The 16,747-nt window shown below is 34.4% G+C and overlaps 1 long non-coding RNA gene across 2 annotated transcripts in view; it reads left to right on the top strand.

The window, feature by feature from the left end:
- Window positions 1–3,347, top strand: part of LOC128212951 (uncharacterized) — a 5,662-nt gene extending 2,315 nt beyond the window's left edge. Inside the window, exons 1-3 of one of the 2 annotated variants that reach the window (XR_008257648.1) lie at window positions 737–934; window positions 2,807–2,936; window positions 3,210–3,347. This is a non-coding gene — a long non-coding RNA (uncharacterized LOC128212951). Of the gene's footprint in view, window positions 1–736; window positions 935–2,806; window positions 2,937–3,209 lie in introns of those variants that run through there. The other variant, XR_008257647.1, reaches the window with a different exon arrangement.
- Window positions 3,348–16,747: the final 13,400 nt, after the last annotated feature.

Consider the following 16,747-nt stretch of genomic DNA (forward strand, 5'->3'; position numbering starts at 1 on the left):
GCACTCCATTGTGAATAAACACTAAGTGTGACCTTGACCTTTGAGGTAGGGACACGGGTCTTGCACGCGACACGTCGTCTTGGTATGTGATACACATGTGGCAAGTTATTTTAAAATCTGTCCATACAAGAGAAAGTTATAGCCCGGACACGACAACCTATACTCTATGTCCTTATATGCAGCACTCCATTGTGAATAAACACTAAGTGTGACCTTGACCTTTGAGGTAGGGACACAAGTCTTGCACGCCACACGTCGTCTTGGTATGTGGAACACATGTGGCAAGTTATTTTAAAATCTGTCCATACAAGGGAAAGTTACAGAGCCGGACGGACGGACGGACGGACAGACGGACGGTGCGATTTTAATATGCCCACCTTCGGGGGCATAAAAAATAAACGGCTAAATAACTATAACAAGAACCACCATTGCACACTTAAATTTATATAGACATAACTTTTACGACACCGTTCACCTTATGGCAACAATACATTTAAATAGAATAAATTAACACTTTCTAAAATGTTCATATAGATTTAACGGGACCTGCTGACACAATACAAACCAAAACAAGATCAATATTTTTCATGTACATATATTGTTATGCGATGAATTGCGATCCGAACAGATCCGAAGATGTTGTGTTCATCGCTATATTTTGTTTTCACTTGTTCATTAAAGATATTCATACGCATTGTTTACTATTTAAATGTATGACAAGAGAGGGAGGCTGACATCATAAGAGTGCGAGATTATGATTGAAAGAAAAATCGGCAAATGCAGGTTGATGGTTTTGCTGTGGGCCACAAATCGTGTAAAATATTGTAACTAAATAATCAGTCCAGGGTGTGGAGAAGGCGAACCATCCTGCCGAACACCACCATGACTGAGTGAGAGATGCCGCACCCATTCCATGAAACAACATTGTTGCATGGTGAGGGAATCATCAATGTTACTAAAATACACTTACTTTACAGGTGCACCTGTATGTAATTAAGCTTTGCATCTCTTTATTCATGAATATGTTCTGTTCTAGATATATTTTTAAACTCTAAAATGTAGGTGCACCTATTTCATAAATACAACTGCACCTCTATTTTTAAAATTGAGGTGCACATCTTTAATATACAACTGCACCTCTATATTCAGACTGTCATGCCTTTTCTTAGACCTGCAACTTAAAAAATTAGGTGCAACTCCATTTTTTCAATTTACATCGCCATTTAGTAACTTTTCACCAAAAAGGTTAGTCAAGCTTTACTGGCTTGCTCACACTCAATCTCATGGTCAAGTTTGTAATAAATAGCCATTGTGTCAAAATTCCTGCTTGTTATTTATTAAAAAAGTCTAAATAAAATGCCTCAAGAAGTTTGTGTTGTTGACAGTAAATACTGTAAACACCGTCACTCAAATCTGTGTGCGATAAGACCCCAGCTTCTCCAGCTTCTCGATAAATCTTAAGCGTAACAGACTTAAAAAGCTTGAACCTGTTATAAAATATTTCCAGAAATTGGGGCAAAAAAACATGACATACAAGATAAAAAAATCATGTACATACAGTGTACTAAATAATGCTCAAATAGCAATATGTTTGGTCATAAAGAAGTTGTGTTACTGTAGTAAAGGACAATCAGATTTCAATGTAAATCACTTGTAAATGGGATATGTCAGATTAGAACAAATTACAAACTTTTTCTTGTATTTCATATACACCCAGTGTGTGTATACCACGTGATAAATTGCGTTATAAATGCTACGCCGTAAGGCAATATTTTGCTTCGAAAGAAGACTTTAAACAAAGACAACTTCACTATTTTTTCACCATTTTAAATGAAACATAGCGCAGTCTACGCCGCTTACGGAGCCCCGCCTTCGGTCTTTTACCAGAGTTTGATTGCGAGTCTAGTTTCTTAAAACACTTCGAAAAACCTTTTCACAATACGGCCGTCTGACGGAGCACTGTCAAAACATTATTTCGGAAACAGGTTTGTCGAAGTGTTTGCTAAAACTAATCACCTTATGAAACTTCGGTCATAAAACGAAGACTCTTTAAACGACATAGACTGCCCTTTGTTTTATTTAAAATGGTGAAGTATAAGAAAAGTTATCTTTGATTTAAGTCTTTTTTTGAGCAAAATGTTGCCTTCCGACGTAGCATATATGACGTAATATATCACGTGGTATACACACACTGACACCCATGCCACCTGGTTTTTGACATTACAGCTGTGGACTTATTTTCAGCAATGCAGGTATTGCCATGTTGTGTATTCCTCGAGGCAAAAAGTTTGGAAATAAACCAGACTATATTGCTCTTTGATATTAACATTCGCTTGTTATGACATCATGATCAGTGTTTATTTCAATATTGTGCTCCGATTTGATTAGCGTTACGTCATTTAACTATTGATATCAAGGTTCCATATATCAGCTATTCTTGATCGTATAAGCTGTTTGTTTCTTTCCTAAATAAATTTCTTTCATGCCGTTTTTGGTGCGGCTTTGAGATAATATCATTGTCTTATGAAACTGCTGACTTGTATTGGTCTTTGGACTGTATTGTGCATCTATTCGTACTTTGTTTGCTCTTTTAAGCAAACATTTCTTAATTGACATTTTCCCTTTATGCATTAAGGAAAACACCTAAATACACTCAAAATGGCTTCAAGGACTGAACACCAGATTGGCACCAAAAAGTTTTTTTCTGTATCGAATCTCAGGACAATTATTTAATAAAATGTTGTCAAAACGTTCAATCTGTGAGAGTGCAGCTTTAAAAACACTAATTTATTGCTTATTTCTATAGCCAGCCTGGTTGCTGAAGCCACAGAAGTATTTTCAAAGACAAGAACCAATGCTGATCAAAACGTGGTCTCGTGATGGAATTCATTACCGGTTCTTGGCAAGGATTTCAGAGAAAGGAATATCCTCTCTAAGTAAGAAAGAATTCTAAGTATGTAATGTTTCAACGCTTCTAAACCTTTGAATTGTTAAAAATTGATTGCAAAATGTCCAAAAGACTATATATTTAATAATTTTGTCAAGAAAATCTTTGAATTATGAACTTTTCTGCATATTTATCACATAAATGCCTACATAAAAGGTTGTGTATGCCTCAAATGAGTGTCTACATGCATTTTTCATTCTTAAACAGTAGAAGCAGATACTTTTATTCTGTGTCAAACACTGATTTTGTGTCTTGCTTGCAGATAATGATGTGCCAATAAGCTCCAGTTACATGAAGCTGCGGCTTTTCGCCCTTGGCAGTTATAAGTCCTGCAATCTGAATCCTGAGGAGATGAGGCTCTGAATTCAATAATTCAAAAGAATAAAGTTAGTCAACTCTGTAGTACTTGTTTGTGTGTAAATTATTCCAAAGAGTGAGATTTATAGCAAATCAGGTGTAAATAAGCAACTTTTAGACAATGGTAAAGTGTTGTACTCTTAATTTTAAGCCAAATCTAGGCTTCAAAACAGATACTTAAAGCAAAAAAAAAATCAAATGGGCATAATAATGCTATTGCTGCATTTTCTACATCATGTAGCCACCTCATACATGAAAACACTAGCAGTTGTCTTAATTTTTTTCAGTTTTGGTTGTTTTTTTTTGCCATTTCTTATGTTGCACCATTTTGTCCCGGAAGCAATCAATTTGGCATTATGTAGTGGTGTTTAGAATGTCTATAAATTCATGATCACTTTTTTTTGTTAAATTGAACATTTCTGTTACCTTTGTATATAACTGGACCAGAAAATCATAAATTTGACCTGTTAAAACATTTCAGTTTGGCGCTATGTGATTTTTTATATAAAAAGCTAAGTCAATAAAGTGGAACAATCTTATTTTGCTTCGAAAAAATGTTAGAAGAGTATGCAGGGCATTTTTGTAGTGCTGTTTTATACAACACCATTGAAAGCTACAAGGAGAACTTTATTTGGTCAAATAATTTCAATGCATGAGGAAATAATGGCTCTTAAAAGGTTAATGGCTAACCGTTTGATGGAAACAGGGTTGGAACTTAGACTCGCATACTCGCAAAATGCGAGCGGCATTTGCAAATTGCGAGTGGCTTTTTCTAGACCACAAAATGTTAAAAGGAAAGTAGAATAAACATGAACTTATCTCCGCTACAATCAAGTGTAAACAGCCTATAAGTGGCATGTTTACAGTACCAGTATAAAGAAGAACCAAGAGGGCCCTGAAGGCCCTGTATCCAATTCAAGATTTTCTATGATTTGACCTAGTGCCCTGGTTTTTGACCTCTAATAACCCAGTTTCAAGCTCTACCTAAAGATCATCAAGAATAACGTTCTGATTAAGTTCCATGATCATATGGTCATAAATCGTCCAAGATTTTATTGAGGGTAACATTCTGCCCAAGTTTCATTAAGATTGTGACCAAATTGTGACCTCTAGAGTGTTAACAGTCAAATTGTTGACGAAGAACGACGACGGACACCGGGCGATCACAATAGCTCACCTTGAGCACTTCGTGCTCAGTTGAGCTAAAAATGTACTGCATTAGCAGTTTCTGTAGTTGATAACATACTTAGAGCCCGTCTAAGGCAGTGCCTTATTTCATATTATCATACTGTGTCAAAACTTGCCCCCTTAACGATTTTTGTTTCAAGCATTGGGGCAGCTGTTTCAGCTTAACTAATTCTACTGAATTATGAGCGAATATTAAACTACTTCACGTTAAAAAGTTAGTGCAACGAAGTAGTTAAATAAAGAAGTATAAATCACATTAAAAAACTCAAACCAAGTTCTGAACAATTGACCAATTGTCCAGTCATTTCTTTCATATAAAAAACTAACCTTAATTATCCACCATCGCGCCACCAAAGCTGTGTTTCTGATTGCGTCTCTTTAGCCATCTCTATTGCAAAGGTTTCACTTCCGGTTAGATGAAGCGACACTTCCGGTACCATTGGCGCTGAAACATTGAACCTATAATTATGTATGTTCAAAAATGCCGTCTTAAAGAGTTAACACGAATACCACTTAACTAACATCATTAATAAAAGACATTTTAAGATGTAACACCGAAGTAAAATGTATGAGCCGCATTGCGCCATTTTGGGCCTTCTGTCATCTCGTTTACGGTTATTATCTGATTGATTATTTGAATTAAATGACATTTCAGAAAGCAATTACTCAAAATCTCATGATGATATCACTTATGTTTCGAAAGATACGTGTTTACAAGTAAGACCAATGTTTTCCACATTTAGAAAACTACATTCGACGTCACGCACATGACAGACTTACGAAAGTACTTAATTGAAATCACGTGAAACATTGACGCATTAATATTTCAATATGCATATCATCTTCGTTGTTTTCTTAATAAGGAATCTTTCTGGGACATGAATAAAGAAACATTTCGTGAGTCATTTTTTTAACCGATAATCCATAGGGCATTTGAAGACAACATCTATTTTTTAGACTATTAATTCAGTCAAAATAAGTAGGGACAAAATCCGTATTTGTTGATCAATCGTGACCCCTTGTTGTATTTTTTGAGAGTGTCACCAAAGGAATCTTCCTGTAAAGTTTCATTGAATTGAGTGATTAAAGTTTCAGAGGAGATGTTTTTTAAAAGCAAAAGAGGAAATCTGCTAATTTTGTGTTGCTGTTGTTGGTGTTGTTGATTAATCGTGACCACTTGTTGTATTTTTGTATAAGGTCTCCCAAGGATGCTTCACGTACAGTTTCATTGAATTTGGACGCGTTGTTTCAGAGAAGATGTTTTTTAAAGCAAAACAGGAAGTCGGTCATGTTGTTGTTGTTGACCAATCGTGAACTCGTGCTGTATTTTTATAGAGGAACACCCAAGAAAGCTTCCTGTAAAGCTTCATTGAATTTTAAGTGGTAGTTTCAGAAGAGATTGTTTTTAAAGCAAAACAGAAAGTCGGCCATTGTTTGTTGTCGTTGTTAATCAATTGTGACCCCCTGTTGTATTGTGATAGAGGGACACCCAAGGAAGCTTCCTGTGAATTTTCATTGAATTTGGCCAGGCAGTTTCAGAGGAGATGTTTAAAGCAATTGTTGACGGACGGACGGACAGACTGACGGACGAACGACGGACAAATACCGATCACAATAGCTTACCTTGAGCACTTCGTGCTCTGGTGAGCTAAACATAGAGAAGAAATAAAAAATAAGACTTCTTCTCATCTCCCTCATTGGCGAAAGAGATTGTTTGCGCACACAAAAAAACCTCTTGATCTTATGATAAAGGTAACACACTCGTGGACATTTTGCTTTTTGCCGTTTGACAACAATTGAAAGCAAAAAATAGCAGCATAAAACCAGTAGAAACAGTTCGGGATATTCGTACAAATCATTAAAATTACCAGCAAGCAAAGTTCAAGGAAAACACACAACATACCTGCAATCCCGAATATAACCATTACGAAACGTCCATCTTGTCCAGGTTCCCACGTTCACCTGACCAAGGTAAACCAAATGCAAGGCTGAATTTATCGCTCCATGCATTCACACCTATTCGACACATGTCCAGGGGCTAGAATGCATATTATTATTACCTAGTGTCTATTTTGCTTCGAAACTTCCACTGAGTGTGGACGCGCTGGTCATGCACGGATTTCATGAATGATATATAGGGCCCGTGACCCCCCCCACCCCCTGCAGGCCGGCTAGTTATGTTTTTTGGGGGCACATCTTTATTGATTTAACTGTACAAATACGTTGTTTTGTCACAATTTAAATTGTATGTAACCATTTGAGCAAATAAACAACCTGTTTATCGAGTATAATATAGTATACGAAACGAAAAAGTCTTTTAAAAAATGCCATCGGGCCCCGAACAGTCGATAAAAAACAATCGGCGCCACATTTTACACAGACAGCTGATCAAAAGTAGACAAATACGGCTGGAGTTATACGCGTAAGTTTAATGTTTTCAGAATATCTCATATACCAGAAACTTTTAAACTTTCCATTTCGGCCTTTTTTATCGTCTAGTTCTCTGAATTATGCTAGAGCCTTTGTAAATTAATACATAATAATTTATTTAAAATCCTTTATTGGATTTGTTGTCAAGTTGTTTTTACTTCACTTAACTTAAATTTATAACAATGACATCCGAAGTACTTATGCACCAGTCAATTGTAACCACGCCCCCCCCCCCCAAGGTCCGGGGTTATACCGGGGATAGTCGGGGAAAAGGGTCGTGTTTTTACTTTCCAGGTGGCCCCGCAGGGCCGGGTGACCGCGGTGGTTTTGTCATAGTGTCAAATTTAGCGGAGATTGGGCCTTATATAGAGTCTCTGGGGCGCGGGGGCATTTGGCCGGGGTTTAACCATCAGTTCGTCCCCGTAGGACGGGGATTTTACCTGGGGTTGGCTATTCCCCGGACCTGAGGGGGGGGGGTCGTGGTTACAATTGACTGGTGCATTCCAGTATCGTGGAGTGCAATCAATATAATGTAGTGTAGGTATATATAGCACTAATTTTTAAGCTTAACTACGTGTGTCTCAGGTGGACGAGTGGTTAACGACTTAACATGGTAATCCGTCGACCGTGGTTCGATTCCCCAAAACGGCTAGATTTCTTTATTGTAGTTTGAAAGGTTTATCTCAGTAAATGATATTTTTTTTAATTCAGTTTATCTGCCAAAAATTATTGACAGTGAAGACAAATGTTAATTCCATGTCAATATATGATTAAGATAATGCATTCTAAAAATTTGATATGTTTATAATTAGTTGTGCCCCCCCCCCCCATTTAGAAAGTCCTGGATCCGCCGCTAGCCTGTTTAGTATTTTAATACATCATTTCCTTTTTGTGTGCAATAATTTCATTTTAATTAGTTGAATCCGTATAGTTGCAGCGTGTAATATTGACCATTGGCAGAATGTAATGTGGACCATTGACAGAATGTAATGTGGACCATTGGCAGAAACATGTATAGTCTCGGTACCCCATCAATTGTTATGTTCTCGATACCAAATTTAGATAGTTCTCAAGATACCGCTACCAAGGTCTTGAATACCCAACCTCCCGCATGGGGACTGACTTCGAAGCAAGTGATTAAGATTGCGTTTAAACATATCTGTTCTACTTCTTTGGAGACCAAATGTCCCTTCTCCAAATCACTTAAAGGGGCTGTACTCCGTATGATAAAATTGCGAAAAAAAAAGAAAATTGTCGAAAACTGTCATAAACTTGGAATTAATGTGTACAATGCATTGAAACTTACTTACTGAAGTACCACAAAGTTTACAATTTATTTTAAGTTTAGCAGTTATTTAGGAGAACCGATATTTAGGCTGGAGGATAATTTGGTTTTGTTTACAAACAGAGTATTGTCATCTTTTATTACTCATCTGAAATGATTCTGGTCATGTATTTTTGATAGAAATTGAGATCATCCTTTAAAAATAAAGCGTTTTCGCAAATAGAAACATTCTAAAAACATTCAACACCATTCATAGTGAGATTTTATGAAATTTCCGATTGACAACACTGACTTATATCATTCTTTTTGCCCTTGTCAAGAGCATCCAAATGTTGTTTTTGAAATTAATGCAAAAAAATAAGCCATTTTTACTACAGATACTTAAAAAAGATAACAAAAAAAAATTATATAAAAGATCAGGCCCCAATATCACGAATATACTTAAGTCAAATCTCAGTCTCAACTCATTTTTCTAAATTACAGTATGACATTATAAAAAAAATACTTAAGTTTTACTACTTTTAAAAGCACATATGCCAATGCATTGTGTTGATTAACATTATTGTTCAATATTCTGAAAAAATATTTCTACAGCACAAAATGTACATGAGTAAAACTCAAAAATAATAAATTTGACTCAAGTACAATTTTTTCTCTCGAATACTTTTTTATATAAAATATTGACCAAATTCTTTTATTAACATAATAAATGAGAGAATGCAAATTTAAAAAGGGTAAAACATTTATAATTTTGAATCATATGATGCTGTAATTTGATAAAAAAAAAGTTGAGACTGAGATAGATTAACTTGAGTATTTTCGTGATATTTGGGGCCTGAATCGTACAAAATACGATATCTTTACTTTTCGCCCATTATTACGTCGACCGACGTCAAAGAAGACTTGCAAGCCACCTTAATGACACTATTCATCGAATCGCGGTAGCATAACAACGCATCTAAAAACCGGCCGTTGTTGTTGTTGTTGTTGTTATTTCCCAGTTTATGACCCTCCCGCCTCTTTACGAGGACATCAGGTGTGGACATACCAGCTTTACATGGTGGAGGAAGACCTCAGGTGCCTCTCTGGGCAATATTCACGCTCGAGATGGACCTTTGGTAGAACCACCGACGTTCCGCAAGCTAGCTGGTTAGCTTCCTCACATGAAAGGTCTTGACCGTGAACCTCGTTGGCGCAATGAAACTTAATGCTTAATAAAACGAAAAAGTCTCACCAAAGGGATATTGTTTCGCCGTATCAAACCTTGCCAATAGAAACAGATGACCAAATGGAAAGAGAAATCCTTTTTCAACTTTCAAGGTACACGGTAGAACATACTTCACATACATTACATCATTATTCAATCTCACCAGTTGGACAGTCTACATATGAATTATATCATACAAAATATTGCAACTTACCATACATTGCTGCAACTAATTCACTATATATCCACGGTTGGAATGCCATTCACAAATGTGTAATATTAATCATTCATAGAAAATTGGTTGTAGTACCAAATAGCACGTGGGTGTCAAGTCATTGAGTACATACAAAAACACGCGTTAGCTCATGATATTCACGTCTGGATAAATTTCACTCCATCTAACTTATGTTATACAAACACTCGGACTTTTGTGAACTACTTGTTAAATTTTATAACAAAATGTTTTATATGAGCCTTCTAGATTTACCATTAATTGCAAAATAGTTCACTACTACTGACTAACAATCATTTATTTTTTGTTCGCATTTTATTTTAATGCTTGTCGCTAAATTTTACCTGTTTGCTCGAAAACTGTTTGTATGCTCTATGCATTATTGCCTGAATGCATTAAAAGTTGTTGTTGTTGATGTTGTTGTTGTTGTTATTTATGATTCATCGTTGATATAAACGGAACCTCACAACTAAATTAAAGTAGATTTTGACTTTTGCATCGCAGCCGACTCTTAAGTCTTATTCACTTAAAATCACAGATGGCAGGTTGAAATATTTGAATGGACAATTTGCTACAAACGTGAGTTTGTATAGTGTGTTGAAAGTTTCATTGAGCTTACCTTATTCGATCAGTGTTTGATAGTGTTTATTTTTCAAAGAAGGGTGAACTTGACGCTTATGTAATAAAAACGAATTTCGATCTCGTGTTGGTTGAAAGTGACCTGATTTTTCATCAAAATTAGAAGGGTTTTTATACTTAGTACGATACATATGGTACATATATGTCGGTACCATTCATGTGTCTACCTTTCACATTTCTTTTAAAATTCTTATTTGTTCATAAGGGGTTATAACTCTGATTATTTGATTTATGTCCACTTAACAACAGTTAAAGATGCACTCTTGCTCCCAAATAAGATTTACCACAATTAATACAATTGTTTTAATAGACCAAAAAGAATGAATAAATTAAAAAAAATGCTTATGAAGGATACAGAGATTGATTTAAAAGAAAGGTACTGAGAACAAGGTATTTCTACCTTATGAAACAATAGTAGATCACAGTAAATCTTTTACCACTCACCAGTCATTTAATATTTTTCGCGTTTTCTGCTATTGAATACACGGTTACAATCTTGTTACCAGTACTGTTACTTGTTTCCATAAATGCATTATTAAGCAATATGTAATTAAAGGTTTATCGCTCAAAATTAATGTTTGTTAAACATGTACAATTAGACTGATTTTTAATAAGAGTGTCATTTTAAATATGTATGTTCATTGTTTTACAATAATAGAGGGGTTTTATGATTCACTTGTACATTCGTTGAAGTACACATACATTCAAAGAAAACGCTACACAGATTGGTCCCACGCCATTTCGTGGTAATTTTGTTTTGAAGTTGCATAACCAATGAGTTATGATGGCGCACCATTTAAGGAATGGATTGTTGATGTCATTATCGGGGTATGAACGCAATTGGGTTGGTCAATGTGTGTGGAGTCCGAAGGACTCCACGCGTACTTTGAGCAACCCAATTGCGTTCATATCCCCGATAATGACATTAACCCCGCAATTCATTTCTTATATTTACACCAATAGTTCATTTTTTCATTCAAGAATTGTTAAAAAATTACTTCATTTCATTTAAGAAAACCTTTCAGTAATCCGTTCTTACCCATTCTGTAAATAGAACGATTCGACTATTACCGGAAACATTTTTTTCAAATGACGTCACAATAACGCGGGAAAAGATCAACCACTTGAAATCACTTTAAAACGTAAAATTGAAACACTTCTGGTACCAATATATTTAAAATATAATAAACTAACACTTTTAAAAATGTTGATCTATATTTTACGGGACCTACAGACACAATACAACCAATAACAAGATCAATAGCTTTCATGTATATTGTTATGCAATGAATTACGATCCGAACATATCCGAAGATGTTGCGTTCATCGATTGATGAACGCAATTGCCGAAAGGCAGTTCATTTAAGGAATGGAAGTTAAGGTGTAAATATACATACATGAAAAAATGCATAAATATTCGTTTTTACTCAAGACCTAATGTCTTACACTTTAGTGAAGTTTTAAATTGTAAGAACCCGGATACCTTAAGGAAAACAGCAATTGTTGTTAAAATCTTAGTTAATTACTTTAAACGCATCTGATCATGTACTTCATAGTTTTTCATTTGATATATCATAACTATATCGACTATATTGTATCCTAAGTCAAATAAATGAATTTGTTTTGTCATAAAAAATAAATAATACTATTTAAACTAACCACATTCCCCTTACTATTTACATTTGTTTTGTATAAAGATGAACTCTAAACCTGTTAAGAAGCCGCCATTAACCCACATCTTTATGCCTGTGTTAACATATATATATTGCGTTTTCAAATGCTTTAACTTAAATGTAAACTGTGATATAATAAAAGAATATTGAATTGAATTGAATTGAATTACAACACACGTCCAGGGACAAGTGTGCATTATGGTAACCACGTCACGTCCACTCATTCAGACTATAAACAATATACTTAACGTCATCAAGACAACAAAATTAAATTGTTTGTCTCTATATTATGGCAAATTTGTTTCAGCGTTACAAATTTGCCATAGTATAGAGACAAACATAGATTATTCCCGATACGGAAGGATACCATACGGAACTCCTCGGCCATTTTTTTTAGAAAACAACCTCGGATGTATGCCGGTACATCAGTTGAAGTAGTTCGTGTATTTTTTTAATTATATCATTAATAAAAATTAGTGTTTAAGAGTTGTTTTTATTGATCTAAGTTTAAATTGATTGCCAGTGAAGTGTATCATTGCAAACATAATTAAGATTTCCAAGAGTTAATACATAAAGTTTAACTGTTAAATGAAATTACTACGCGATCTACTTGCAGCGGACTTAAACGTACCTCTTTTTGAGTATTTAAACCGTCCAAATACATCCGAGGTTGTTTTCTAAATAAAATGGCCGAGGAGTTCCAAATGGGAAGGATACATGTTGGCGGAGCAAGCGGCGCATTTTATCAACGCAAGCCACGTGTTTGGGAGACTTATTGTTCGACTGTGTTTGATTTGAAGGCTCTCAATACTTTTTACGACAGAATTCTTTTTTGATAAGTGATACATTTTCAATGACTGTCGGTATATATGAACACATCGACGTTGCTCGCTCGAGACTCTTTCAAACAACACGAAAAGTATTTCTACAGTCGACACAAAATACTTATAAACATAGCTTTAATAATGTAAGTGCCTATCGCGCACATAATGTGTTACTTTTAGGCTTTACGGTGATTGTTGTTTGAACTGGGATATTTAACTTAATATTTTGATTAACAAAGGCCGGAAAGTCAATGAACACTTTTTTTAAAAAATCCAAGCTTTAACTTAAATTTTTTTTACTTTTTTACTTACACTATTCTGTCGCATTTTTGAAGTAATGATTAACAATAAAACACTTTTATAGATTTTGATGGTGTTTTATCATTCTTACAAACATGTTTATAGATTTCTGACCCTACATACGATGTAAGAGTCCCTTTAATATCTGATTGACTTTTAAACTACATCCTTTGCCGTAGGCTAATATCATTTTCACATAGATAAGACTATAGGGAATTATAAGCTTCTTGCAATATTGATAATCGTGTATATGTAAAAGTGCATCGATTTTAAAGGCGCACAACATAGTTTGATGCAAAAAAATGATTGAATGCATTATCGTGTTTAACTCACTTGATTGTAATGATCAAAACAAAAGCATATGACTATGTTCAGATACAAAAATATCAGCGATATTTTCGCGCATGTTTTATATTTATTTCTGGCTACTGAGCTATTAATTATTTATTTAAGTAAGAATATTTTTTATCTGTACCTTAATTGTGTGTTTTTTGTATATTATTTTTTATTATTTAATCATTCTGGTAAAATGAGTTAAAACATAAGAAATACATCATCTTTTTAGTATGCATCAACCTTTATTGTGTAACTTTAAATAACATCATTATTTCTATGAACTTTTATTTGTAAGACGTGTGATTGTAGAATATGGCAATCAGAAATTTAAATTTCTAACTAGCAAAATGTCAGTTTTTTTTATGGAAGACATTTCGACTGATAACGTTTACGCATTTGTTGTCGGCAAAAAGTGAATACTGTCACGCAAATACATTGAAACAAATAATTCTGATATATAACCGGATGGTATGGTGATAATCAAGTCAAAAAGTAATGCCATGGTTTATGGGAAATGTCAAATTTTGACATGAATGTATTTTCATGTGCTAATACTATTCCAATACAAGTACACACAATGTATACTTCATGGAATAGTGCATGAATGAATATGTTTCCTCGCATAAACCATCTGCAAACAAACACGGATGTTTAAGATTGTTTAGAGTTTATATCGTACATGCATAGAAAAACATTTGGCGGTCGAATTTTCCATATTTGACCTTTAAACCCGTATATATAGACATAATCTGAAATCCCAACTATTGACTGGTTAGTAGTTGAATATTCGCGAATAATCGACTGGAAATGGTCGAATATCCGACTGGCGAATATACGAATAAAAGTGAATTAAAGCAGTTTTTTGTCGCAAAGATACATATGTGTAGATGCATAAACAAACATTGGGCGGTCGAATTTTCCATATGTGACCTTTCAAACTATGTATAAAGACATACTCTGAATCCCCAACTACTGACTGGTAAGTAGTTGAATATTCGCGAATAATCGACTGGAAATAGTTTAATATCCGACTGGCGACTATACGAATAAAAGTGATTTTAAACAGTGTTTGTCGCAAAGAAACAAACATTTGGCGGTCGATTTTTCCATATCTGACCTTTAAAACCATATATATGGACATAATCTGAATCCCCAACCACTGACTGCTTAGTAGTCGAATATTCGCGAATAATCTACTGGAAATGGTCGATATCCGACTGGCGAATATACGAATAAAAGTGTTATAAAACAGTGTTTTTCGCAAAGATGCACTTGTGTACATGCACAAACAAACATTTGGCGGTCGAATTTTCCATAATATTATATATATATATATATAGAGAGAGAGAGACATACTCTGAATCCCCAACTACCAACTGGTTGGTAGTTGGATATTCGCGAATAACCGACTGGAAATAGTCGAGTAGCTCAATATCCACATCTAACTCTGATTTTTCGAATCCCCAACTGGCAACTAGCAGGTAGTTGACTATTCGAATCCCCAACTACCAACTACCTTCCAACTTTACCGTCATTTTTATTTTTTGTCTTGGAAAGAGCAAACTTTTTCATAAATGTCTGCAAACCAATGATATAAGATTGCTGACACATAATCAGATCGTAGATTTTCATATTTCCGTTCGAAAATTAATGTTTTATGGCTTAAACCGTTATTAACGGTTTAAGAAAAACGCATAAAACATCAGTTTTGAACTTAAATATAAAAATCTGCGATCTATTTTTTGTCAGCAGTCTTATATAATTGATTTCCATGGATTTTCGCCAAAATTGGTTCGTTCCAAGACAAAAATTTAAAAAAGTTGTCAAAACGTTCAATCTGTGTGAGTGCAGCTTGAATGCATTTAAGATTTTTTTATTCATTTATGTAAATATTTGTTATGCATATTATAATATCATTTGTATATTTAAATAAAATACATGATAAGATATATTCCTTTGATTTTGGTAAATAATACAGCAAATGCGTTTAATACTATGGAAATGGATTCAATGTATATACCAAGTTTGATATAATAACTAGGGATGGCAACGAGTAGTAAAATTGATACTCGAGTACTCGGACAATCTTCCGATAGAGTACTCGGGTACTCGAGTACTCGGATAACTTGAATTGGATTTCGGGAAAGACAAGTTCGTGTATACATGTATCAGCCATGTACTTTATGCGTTGGTCGTAATATTATATGTACCTTAAAAGAAATTCAATAAAAAGAATACAAATATTGCTTCATGCTTTTAATTTGTCGTTTTCATTTTATACGTAAATATATATATATATATATATATATATATATATATATATATATATATATATATATATATATATATATATATATATATATATATATATATATATATATATATATATATACTACACTATAAATGGAAAGTCAAACTCGGATCATATTCGAGCGTCGAGATGATCGAGAATACAATCAAAAATGAACAACATTCTGAATTACTATAAACAAAAATTGTTCGAAGTACTTCTTAAAATGACAGTTTTTCATACTAAAATACTGTTCTTTTCCTCATTGATATTCACTTTTCCATGATTAACATATCCACCAATCAATTGTGATAATCATTGCAAACAATACGCCCATTCAGGAATCATTGCACGTGTCGTTACTAATTCGCTCGTCAACGTCCATTGTTTGTTGAAAATACACTAATTGGTAAACAATACAATTCTGTAGGAGATGTAACGCAATCAAAACTTCGCTAATTGACATCAGTGCTATTTGCAAATAAGGACCATTTGTTGACAGCTTGCAACTATCACAACAACTGTCAAATAATTCATTAGGGTCAATTGTGTACATAGCGGGGATTAGAGGGGCCGTAAATTGTCGATTTGAAAACACGAAAGATCTGTTAATTGTGAATTTTACCAAAAAAAAAATGGTTTTTTTTCGAGTACTCGAGTAGTGATTTGGTACTCGGATACTCGGTTGATTGATCGTAGGTACTCGTTGCCATCCCTAATAATAACATAACAACTGACAGAAATATAAAGCTTAGCATAGATCAGTATAAGGTCAAATGTTAGAAAAACACGTGAAGTCACTTTCTTGAAACTGCGCATGTACAAAAAGCTTACGTGGCGGAATTTTCCAACCTGGATTAAGTGGCCACCTGTCTTAAGCAGCCACTTTGACCTTTTCCAAAGGTGGCCACTTAATACAGGTTTGACTGTACATGTTTTACCCTTTCTGCATAAATTTGACTCAAAATGTGTGTATGTAGTCAAGGCCGGGTTCCATTATTGGTTATGTCTGGTTAAAAATCTGACAATTTCGTTAAAC

This window comes from Mya arenaria, chromosome 13 (assembly GCF_026914265.1).
Source record: "Mya arenaria isolate MELC-2E11 chromosome 13, ASM2691426v1".
NCBI classification, from domain to species: domain Eukaryota; kingdom Metazoa; phylum Mollusca; class Bivalvia; order Myida; family Myidae; genus Mya; species Mya arenaria.